At 33.1% G+C, this 10,720-nt stretch overlaps 1 non-coding gene across 1 annotated transcript; it reads right to left on the reverse strand.

The window, feature by feature from the left end:
* Positions 1-6,907: 6,907 nt before the first annotated feature.
* Positions 6,908-7,015, reverse strand: LOC121215821 (small nucleolar RNA R71). Its single transcript, XR_005911792.1, has one exon. It is a non-coding gene; the product is annotated as a small nucleolar RNA R71 (small nucleolar RNA).
* Positions 7,016-10,720: the final 3,705 nt, after the last annotated feature.

Raw genomic sequence — 10,720 nt, forward strand, 5'->3', positions numbered from 1 at the left:
TTATGATTTAAATCTACTAGTGTTAGGTAAAACTCGGGTTTTCAATTGAAATTAATGTTTTATAAAAAATACCACGAATAAGCAAACTGTTTAAAAGCTTCTGCAATAAAAATAAAAAATAAAAATTTTTGATATTGAATAATGATTTTTAAATGAATAATATTTTGAAAACGAACGACACGATTTGATGTTAACATAAGATAATAAAAATGATTAAATAGAAAAGAGGATTTAGCAACGACATATTTTTTGAAATGCAACACCATGTGAGGTCGTCAGATTCAGCCATAACTTCTAGGTCGAGTTTGGGGTGTTGCACTGAGTGTTCACACCAATGGCTTTTCGGGTGCCACCAATTGCATTCAATTGTTGTACATGCATTTGGCATCTTCAAGGAAGGTTTAATTCAAGCTTTAAACACTTGACCTATTAAATTCAATGTTCCCACAGCTCAACCATTAAGTCCACTCATATTGACTGTTCGAGGACACCAACAGCCAAGCTAATCATTGAAGCCATTCATTGGATTATTTTAGCTGAAAATTAAGTCAACTTAGTTTAATTTATTTGCAATCAATTAGTGGCTATTCGGCTGGATCATCAGTAGCCTATAAATAGTTATTTTGTAAACAATTGCAAGGTTACTTAACTTTTGATCTTTGATGAAATATAACATATTTGTGAGCTGTTCAACTCTCACAGTTCTTAGTGATTCAAATTGACTTATCTAGCTTGCTAGTGGCGTTAATCTAGTTTCCTTTTTCGAACTTATCACTCTTCGAGTGTGGCGTTCACCCAACTATTTCGATTGGTTCCTATCTTTCTAGATAGAGCGACACGGTCCTATCCAGCTATTCGCACTTCCCCTTGATAGCACTATAAGATTCTGGTCTCTATTTGCTAATAGAGGTTCTTTCTTCCACTATTAATTCATTTTACCATCATTCCATCGTCCTATCTTTTATTAACGTTCTTTGTTTTAAACTATCATCTTTAAAACAACCTTTTTGTTAAACTGAAAACGTGATTACTTAATCTAATGATCGGGCAACTTACGACTCGATTTCGACATCGAATATGAGTTCGTATCATTTTTGTAATTTATTGTTAATTAGTTGTTAATCTTGTCTTTAGGCGTGATTTCGGAGGAGGGTAATACTTCGCATGCTGTTACGAATTAGTTCGGCTGATCTTCGGTAAGCGTTCGTTGTTGAAAGTTTCTTGGCATCGATTTATTCGACATAATTGATTGAGTATTAGTGGTTGCGTTATCTAGTCAGTTTAGTCAATTGATTGATTGTTGAATGGTTAATTAGGTTTCGAGTAGTCTCCACATTATTTTTTCGTCAAACGAGACTAGGTGTGTGTCGAAACTCTTAAATTTCAAAAATTTTGATTGTAAAAAAATGTGACTGTCGACGCCACACGGCCGTGTCGGTGGCCGTGTAACTCATTTTTCATCGATTTGGAGCTACACGGCCAAGGCACACGGGCATCTGTCCAGGTCGTATGTGGCCATGTTAGTGTAGTGTTCACAAGGGCAAAGGACACAGACAGTGTCTAGGCCGTGTAACTCACTGTCTATGACCTAGGACCACACGGGCAAGCACACGGGTGTGTAGCCAGGCCGTGTGAGTCACATGGGCAAGGACACGATAGTGTGTCGAAGCTGTGTAACTCTCTGTTTATGTTTTGGAACAACACGAGCAAAGGACATAGGCATGTGCCCAGGCCGTATGGCATTTTAAAAAGGGCCTGAAACCCTTTTTGAGGTCGTAAATGTTGTTTATGACTGATATTGACTTCCCAATTGTATGAATGATATGAATTTGACTGAAAAAGAACTCTCTGATACTCTATAACAGACGTATGAATATCATAATTATGTGTATTGTAATACTTAATCTGATATTAAACTGTGTTATCAACTTGCAAAATAACTTAGAATAATGGAATACATATTGTGGATATCTGTACTCTGAATTTGCATGAGTTGGGATATTATGAAGAAGGAGGCAATCTACTCTGAATCAGTGGTTAAGCCACCATGTGTATAATTCTGGTTCTGGCGCTTCGTTGCATTATGATCTAGCAACTAAGTTGTGTTTCTGTAAACGTGTCAAATAGGCACTCTGTGGTGTGTAGGGTTGGCTGGGCATTGAATGCCCTTAACAGTGTATTGGGATGGCCGAAGATGGTGTGTAGCGGATGGGGTTAGGAATATCTGCATCTGAATTTGATCTGATTTGAATAGGAAATCGAAATTGTTATGCATCTATAGTTAATCGATCTCGAATCTAAATTAGAAATACTTCTGTTATCAAATCGAATCATTGAATTCGGAAACTAATCGATAAATGTGTCTTAATTGAACAAAATTATTTTACACACTGAGTTCACAACTTACTTTGTTATTGATTAGATTTTAGGTGGTTCTCAGACTTGAACGGGTCGGCGCTGCAGGATCTTGGTCAAGCTTTTATCGTTATTCTAAATACTCCTGTTAGGATTTTCGATATTCTAACACATTATGATGTTTGGAAAGATTATATACCCACTTAATTACTGTGTTGGACATTATGTATGAAATGGTATATTCTGACTATGTTATAAATGTGACGTTTTAGTATCGTTGATGTAACTCTCTGGACTTGGTCTGGACGCCTAGGCTGGGTTTAGGGTGTTACATTACTAGTATGTGATTCTATTTTATTGTATTACATTTTATAATTTTTTTAAAGGGTCTGATTTATTGTTTCACCCAATGCCCCAAAAATGTCAAAAACAGGCCTGGAAAGGGATGATAGATGACAAGGTTTAATCTTGTGTCATTTAGGTGCAAAATCACATAAATGGTTATGAATATGTCAACAAAAATAAAAACAATATATGGTTAAGAAAGTCTGGGTCATTAATTTTTTACGGGTGAATTAATTTTAATGGCTTTGCGAAACATTAATTTTATTTTTAATTAATGGGTCAAAATTATTTAGATATTTTCGAGTTAATTTATACTATATATTAGTTTTTATTTTTGTGTGATGCAAAAATCAATTGAAAATATTATTTTTATAATATTTTTTATGATATTAGTTTTTGTTTACAATTTTAAAAAAATTAAAAATCATTAATAAATTGAAAACGAGATGTAATTAAAAAAATATATTTAAAAACATTTATCTAATCTAGAATAAGTTATATTAATTTTATTCAATTTTAAAAATATTTAATATTAAAATAATACAAAAAGTTTTAACCAATAATTTAAATAATATTGTTAATCATTTCTTATAGGTTATATTTTATATATATTGATTAATTAATTTTTTTAATGTTCAATTTTTTAATATTCGATTTTTCTTTTGCAATTTTATTGATCTTTTCTCTACTTTAATTAATGAATGTAATTAAATCTTATTGTATTTGAAACATATAAATTTTTTGATAAATGTTATTGATATGTGGTTTTTAAAAAGTACCTTTTAAACTTAACAATTTAATATTCATTAATTTTAATATTATAACTTTAAAATTTAATTCAATTAAGTAAAATATTCAAAATAATTTATTTAAAATCAAATTTATATTTATTATATAAAAAATTAAAAAGAACAATTTTAACAAAATGCATGTAATAACTTAAATTATTAAAAGGAAATGAGTAAAAAAGTAATTTACACAAATTATAAATAAGTACTTGATAAATTCGGGCGAAACATTATAAATGAAATTGGAAAATTGAAAATGTAATGGAATAGATTGATAAGAGAATATGGTAATGAAATAAATTATGTGAAAATATTATGAGTATATAAATTGATAAATGCATATAGGACTATATGTGTGCTTGTATGTGACTCATGTTAAAGAGAATGAATAAAAGAGATTATGAATATGGTTGGAAATAAGCACTGAGGTCGAAATGAATACAAATAGGTTGGTAGATTCCAAAAAGGGATTGAAAGGTAAGTTATAAAGGTAAATTATATGGATTGATCAGGAGATTTGAATGATTTAATGCCAATGATTTGTATGTGTAAATGTTGAATTCATGTTGAATTTGAAAGCTAATGGTTAACTGATACTAATTTATCTTAGAATTGGATGACTTAATGTTAAAGTTATGTACGTTTATTTCATAAATGGTTTAGAATCTTAAAGGATATGAAGTTTGGCATTTGATAACTAGTATTAATTGGTCATTTCAAATGCAATAAAGAATGAATTGATTTGTTAATTTCCACATGTATACTTCAACATGAAATTGATAATGAAATTGCTTGACATGATAGGGATATAAATTAGGTAGATATTGTATTTGTACTTATTAGGATCAAATGCTTATGTTAAGATGTTATTATCTTGGACCATGAAATTACCATTGAGTGTTAACGCTTAGCGTACAATTTATTTATTCTGTGCACAAGTATAGGTGGAACTTGAAGTTTCAGAACGTGACTTCAGCATCAAATCCATGGAACTCTACACAACAATGTTTGTCTAGTTTCGTTTTGTTAATTATCTGGCATGTACCTAGGTTGAGTTGATTTTTGGCACAATAGGTTATCATATTCACATTTATTACATGATTTTTGTGTATAAATTATATTATTTTCATGTTAATTATTAATGTGTTAATTTTTATAATGTTGCATGGATATGAACACATCCACCTTACTTGGAAGGCAAAACCATGCAAAATATGGTCATAAGGATGTTAACTTTACCCAGTTAAAGTGTTGTTACAAAGTGGACATGTTTGGTTATTTATTGGATCATTAAATCATCTAACAAGGGAGAGTCAAACCCAATTTTGACACAACCATATGGCTTCCCCAAAATCAGCTTTGGGATATTTTATTGGAGGTCCCTGTAGTTGCAATTTAATCAGAAAACAACCTTGGAAGATTTCATTTGAAACTGTCCACTCTATGCCTAATTATAGCAAAATTTTGTGCTCAAAATTAGCAACCAAATCACCTCCCTTTCCATATATTGTGGTTGGCCAAGCAATGGAGAAGATAGAGGGATTCCAATCCCTATTTTTCATAAACTTCACCTCAACCTCACATATAAATGCCACACTAGTCTCACCTCTCAAATCATCCCTCACGTCCCTTCATTCATCAAGCATCTCTCATTCTACAACATCCTTTCATCCTCTCATTTATCTTCTCCATTTCCGCACCTATCACCCCATTTACCCTTTGATTTCAACCAACAAAAGCCTTGAGAAGATCACCTCTTGGTCGGCCACCTTGAGGAACCATTACCAAAAGAGCAACGGGCAGATCAGTGGAACTCTTTCAATCCAAATTCGAAAGGCTGTTGAATTGAAATAGAGTTTACTATTTCCTTACTAGTTGCTTAATTTAATCATGTTTTCAATGTGTTTTAAGATTTTTTTCATCAACAATGATAGCTGAATTCTATTTAGCTAGGATGATTACATTAATTTAATAATATTTGTCTGAATCATGTTTAAATTGTTTGTGCCTTAGTTAATCATGTTTCAATTAAAATCAATATGTATTTCATTCATACGTGATTGGATGCATTAAGATTAGCTGAGCGATCCTAACCAAATGACGGCTATAACACAATAATTGAAAAGTGCATGCTTAATTTAGATCATTAAATACAACTAAATTGAAGGTTCATAATAACTTTAATTAGCTCTATTATCTTGCGTACTTTTTAGGTTTATGTGATTAAAATGTTTCAAACTTAATCTGTCCCTGTTACCTCACATAAATACTAAGAAACCCTTAGTTTAATATGATCAGTAAAATGCATATTTCACTAAGTAAAAGACTCTGAAAGGACTTAATTTGGTTTCCAAACTCATGAAACATCGAGTTGCTATAGAATGTTTTCCGAACACTGTTAAGCATGATGAGAATGAACTAATTTGATTAATTTAATTATCCTAGCCTACACATGATGTTGATTGTTGAAGTTGTGTTTCTGTTGCTAAAATCCATTCATACATTTAGATAATTTTGCATACTTAGTTTAAAATTGCATTAGGGCTCAATCTTGCATTTAGTTAAATTAATCTAGTTTCATCATCATCACTCAAATTATTGTGTTTTAATCACCAAATTGTTAACTTATAATTTTACAGATACCTAATTAACATACACATTCCTTATGGATATGATAACTCATTTTACTTCTTATTACTTGAACGACTGTGTACACTTGCACAAAATCCCGTTACAATTTTTTGGCGTTGTTACCAGGGGCTGTTACCTTAATCATTCTTTGTGAAATTATTTTTACAGTTCGATTTTTATTTAATTTCTAAAATTACTAATTTTTTTATTCTTTATTTGTGAGTTATTTATCAGGTGTTTATGAACATAGATCGAATCATCGATCTATTACCTGTAGACCCTAAAATTGAGCAGACATCTAGAAAGAGAAGATGTGAGACATTAGCTTAATGTCAAACCGAGATGAACCTTAGAAATCAAAATGATGGAAAAGGTAATGGAGTCAATCATGTGCACAATCCAACACTTATTGTTGATGATGGGGATCGTGCCCTTAGACTATACGTTGTGCCATTTTTCAATGAGTTAAATCCAAGAATTAAAAGGTCGAATATTGAGGTACCCCAATTTGAATTGAAAGAAGTGATGTTTCAAATGCTCCAAATGGTGGGCAGTTCAGTGGTATGCCCACGGAAGATCCACATCTTCATCTTAGATTATTCATGGAAGTGAGTGATTCTTTAAGATAGTAGGTTTGACTGAAGATGCATTAAGGTTGAAGCTGTTTCCATACTTGTTGTGGGGTCGAGCACGAGTATGGCTGAATTCGTTTCCACCAAGTTCAATATCTACATTGCAAGATTTTTAGAAAGGTTTTTGGTTAAGTATTTTCCATCGAGCAAAAATGAAAAGTTACGAAATGAGATAACCACTTTTCAACAATTGGATGACAAGTCTTTGTACGAGGCGTGGGAAAGATTTAAAGAATTTTTTCGTACATCTCCACATCATGGGATTCCTCATTGCATCAGTTGGAGACATTTTTTAACGATCTCAACGCACACACAAAATTGATGGTTAATGCTTCTACGAACAATGCAATTTTGTCAACGTCTTCTAACGAGGCTTACGATATTATCGAGAGGATCGCTAGCAACAGTTACCAATGGCCATCAAATGGAGTAGCTTTAGGAAGACGAGTAGCTACAGTTCATGAAGTCGATGCTCTCACTTCACTCTTTGCTCATGTATCTTCTTTATCCTCCATGCTAAAATAGTTTACCACTAATAGTTCTAATAATTTTGCAGCTCAATCACCAAGCCAGTATGATGTAGTTTACTGTGTATACTGTAGGGATGGTCACTATTTCGAGAATTGCCCTTCAAACCCTGAGTCTCTGTGTTGTGTAAGGAATCAGTATCAAAATAGAAGTGGATAAGGACCGCAGTCCAACTTCTACAATCCTTCATGGCGTAATCATCCGAACATTTCCTAGAGTAACCAAGGAAATGGACCGAACACTCATATGCAGGATAGACCCAACCAATCTCAAGGGTTAGTCAACCAGCCCTAAAACCACCTCAAGCTAAATCATCAAACAGTTTAGAGGACTTGTTGAAAGCGTACATGGAAAAAAATGATGCTTTGATCCAAAGTCAAGCAGCAACACTAAAAAATCTAGAGAACTAGATGGGCCAGTTAGCTACAAAACTTTGTAGTAGACTGCAAAGAGCCTTGCCAAACGACACAAAATCCAAGGAATTTTGGTAAAGAACATTGCAAGGTGGTTGCATTACAAAGTGGTAACATTTTGGAACCCAAGAAGGTTATGGTTGAAGATGACCCTATTCAAAAGGAGCAAAGTTAACCAACAGTTGAAGTTCCTACACCAAAAAAGTCAGATGCTGAAAAATCTAATTAGGTAAATCCTAAACTAGTGAATTCAAAAAAGCTAACACCTTCTTTTGCAGATTTTCCTTCTAAAAAAAGTTTTCCATTTCAACCTAAAGTTTCATATCCTCAAAGACATCAGCAGTATAAGTAGAAACATGAGGTGCAATTTAAGAAGTTCTTGGATGTTTTAAAGCAACTGCACATTAATATCTCGTTCGTGGAAGCTTTAGAGCAAATGCACAACTATGTAAAGTTTGTGAAGGATATTTTGTCCAAGAAAAAAAGATGTAGTAAGTATGAGACTGTTGTTTTAATGAAGGAGTGCAGTGTGTTCTTACAGAACAAGCTACCTCCGAAATTGAAATACCCTGGAAGCTTTACGATACCCTATAGCATTGGATAATCTTACTGCGGTAAAGCTTTGTGCAACTTAGGAGCAAGCATCAATTTGATGACCAAATCTATTTTCAAGCTATTGGGGATAGGTGAAGTAAGACGACATTTAAACTTGCAGGCCGATCTTTAACATATCCCGAGGGAAAGATTGATGATGTTTTGGTAAGAGTTGATAAGTTTATTTTTCCTGCTGACTTCATTATGTTAGATTTTGAAGTAGATAAGCAAGCTTCGGTCATCTTTAGGAGACCTTTCCTAGCTACGGGAAGAACGTTGATAGATGTGCAAAAAGGAGAACTCACAATGAGAGTTCAAGATGATCAAGTAATGTTTAATGTTTTGAAGGCGATAAAATTTCTCGATCCGACGAAAGAATGTTCAGTAATAGAGGAATTAGAAACCTTAATTTCTATAGAATGGGAGAACACTTTAGGGTCTGAACCATTGGAAGATGAAAAAGGTAATGAAAACATAGCTTTGATGGAAGCCAATCCGAGTTATGTTCACCACTGCGGTTCAAATTGATAGAGTTGGAAGTTCGGGAATTTACAAAACCCAAGTTATCAATCGAAGAACTGCCTAAGCTTGAACTAAAGTTACTTCTTTCCCATTTAAAATACGCTTATTTAGGTAACAATTCTACTTTGCCTATGATTGTTTCAACAGAATTGACAAAACACCAAGATGAGTAACTGATTCTTGTTTTAAAGAAATTTAAAAAGGCAATTGGTTGGACCATAGCTGACATACGAGGTATAAGAGCTTCCTTCTATATGCATAAGATTATTTTAGGGGAAGGTGAGTGAGGTAGAATTGATGGACAAACGAGACTTAATCCTATCATGAAAGAGGTAGCACAGAAGGAAGTGACCAAATGATTAGATGAGGGAATTATCTACCCCATCTCATATAGTTCTTGGGTAAGTCCAGTACAATGTGTACCAAAGAAAGGTGGAATCACGATTTTTGAGAATGAACGTAACGAATTAATCCCAACGAGAATTTTCACGGGTTAGAGAATTTGTATTGACTATAGAAAATTGAACAAAGCCACTCGTAAGGATCATTTTTTGTTGCCTTTTATGGATCAAATGTTAAACCTACAGGCAAGTAATAAATTTTACTACTTTTTAGATGCATATTCAAGATACAACAAAATAGTTGTTGCCCCAAAAGACCAGCGTAAAATTGGTTTTACTTTCCCATACGGTACATCCAGCGTAAAATTGCTTTTACTTTCCCATACGGTACATTTGCTTTTAGGAGAATGTCTTTTGGCTTATGTAATGCACCTACCACATTTCAGTGATGTATGATGGTAATTTTCATTGATATGGTTGAAATCATTTTTGAAGTTTTCATGGATATGGCTAAGGTACTAACAAGATGTTAGGAGACAAATCTTGCCCTTAACTGGAAGAAATGGCATTTTATGGTTAAGGGGGAATTGTCTTAGGACATAAAATTTCGAAAAACAGAATTGAAGTGGATAAAGAAAAGGTGGGCATAATTGAAAGATTACCAACTTCAATTAGTGTGAAAGGAGTTAGAAGTTTCTTAGGCCATGCTAGTTTTTATCGTAGGTTTATCAAAGATTTTCAAAAAATTATAAAACTTTGTGTATGCTTTTAGAAAAGATAATTGTTTTTATTTTAACAAAGCATGTTTAGAAGCTTTTGAGGAATTAAAACGTCGATTAATCGCAACTCCAATAATTGTTACACCTGATTGGAACTCACCATTTGAGTGTGATGCAAGCAATTTTACTGTTGGAGCTATGATAGGTCAAAGAAGAAACAAAGTGTTTCATCCTATCTACTACGCAAGCAGAACTTTGACAGGAGCCCAACTCAATTATACGGTAACCGAAAAATATCTCTTTGCTATATAGTTTTTGCTTTTGACAAGTTTCGTTTATATCTTATAGGTACCAAAGTTACAATGTTTACCAATCATGCGGCCATTAAGTATTTACTCTCAAAGAAATATGCTAAATCGAGGCTAATTATTTGGATACTTTTACCCTAAGAATTTGACCTTAAGATCCAAGATAGAAAGGGTGCTGTAAATCAAGTCATTGATCATCTGTTGAGGCTGGAACAAAATGAGGTAACTTCTTCACTTGTTCCAATTAATGAGAATTTTCCTAATGACCATATCTTTGAGGTAAGTTGAATTCATGAAACACCTTGGTTTGTTGATTTTGCCAATTATTTAGCATGAGGAATAATTCCTCGAGAAATGACATACCAACAAAGGAAGAAATTCTTTCATGATAGTCGGTATTATTTCTGGGAGGGCACTTTGGTGGTTTTCGCACTTGCAGCAAAGATTTTGCAAGTAGGATTTTTTTTGCCTACATTGTTTAAGGATGCATATGCATATGTGAAAAACTACGATAGATGCCAAAGAATTGGAAACATAACAAGGA

The sequence above is a fragment of the Gossypium hirsutum genome, chromosome D03, assembly GCF_007990345.1.
Source record: "Gossypium hirsutum isolate 1008001.06 chromosome D03, Gossypium_hirsutum_v2.1, whole genome shotgun sequence".
Taxonomy (NCBI): Eukaryota; Viridiplantae; Streptophyta; class Magnoliopsida; order Malvales; family Malvaceae; genus Gossypium; species Gossypium hirsutum.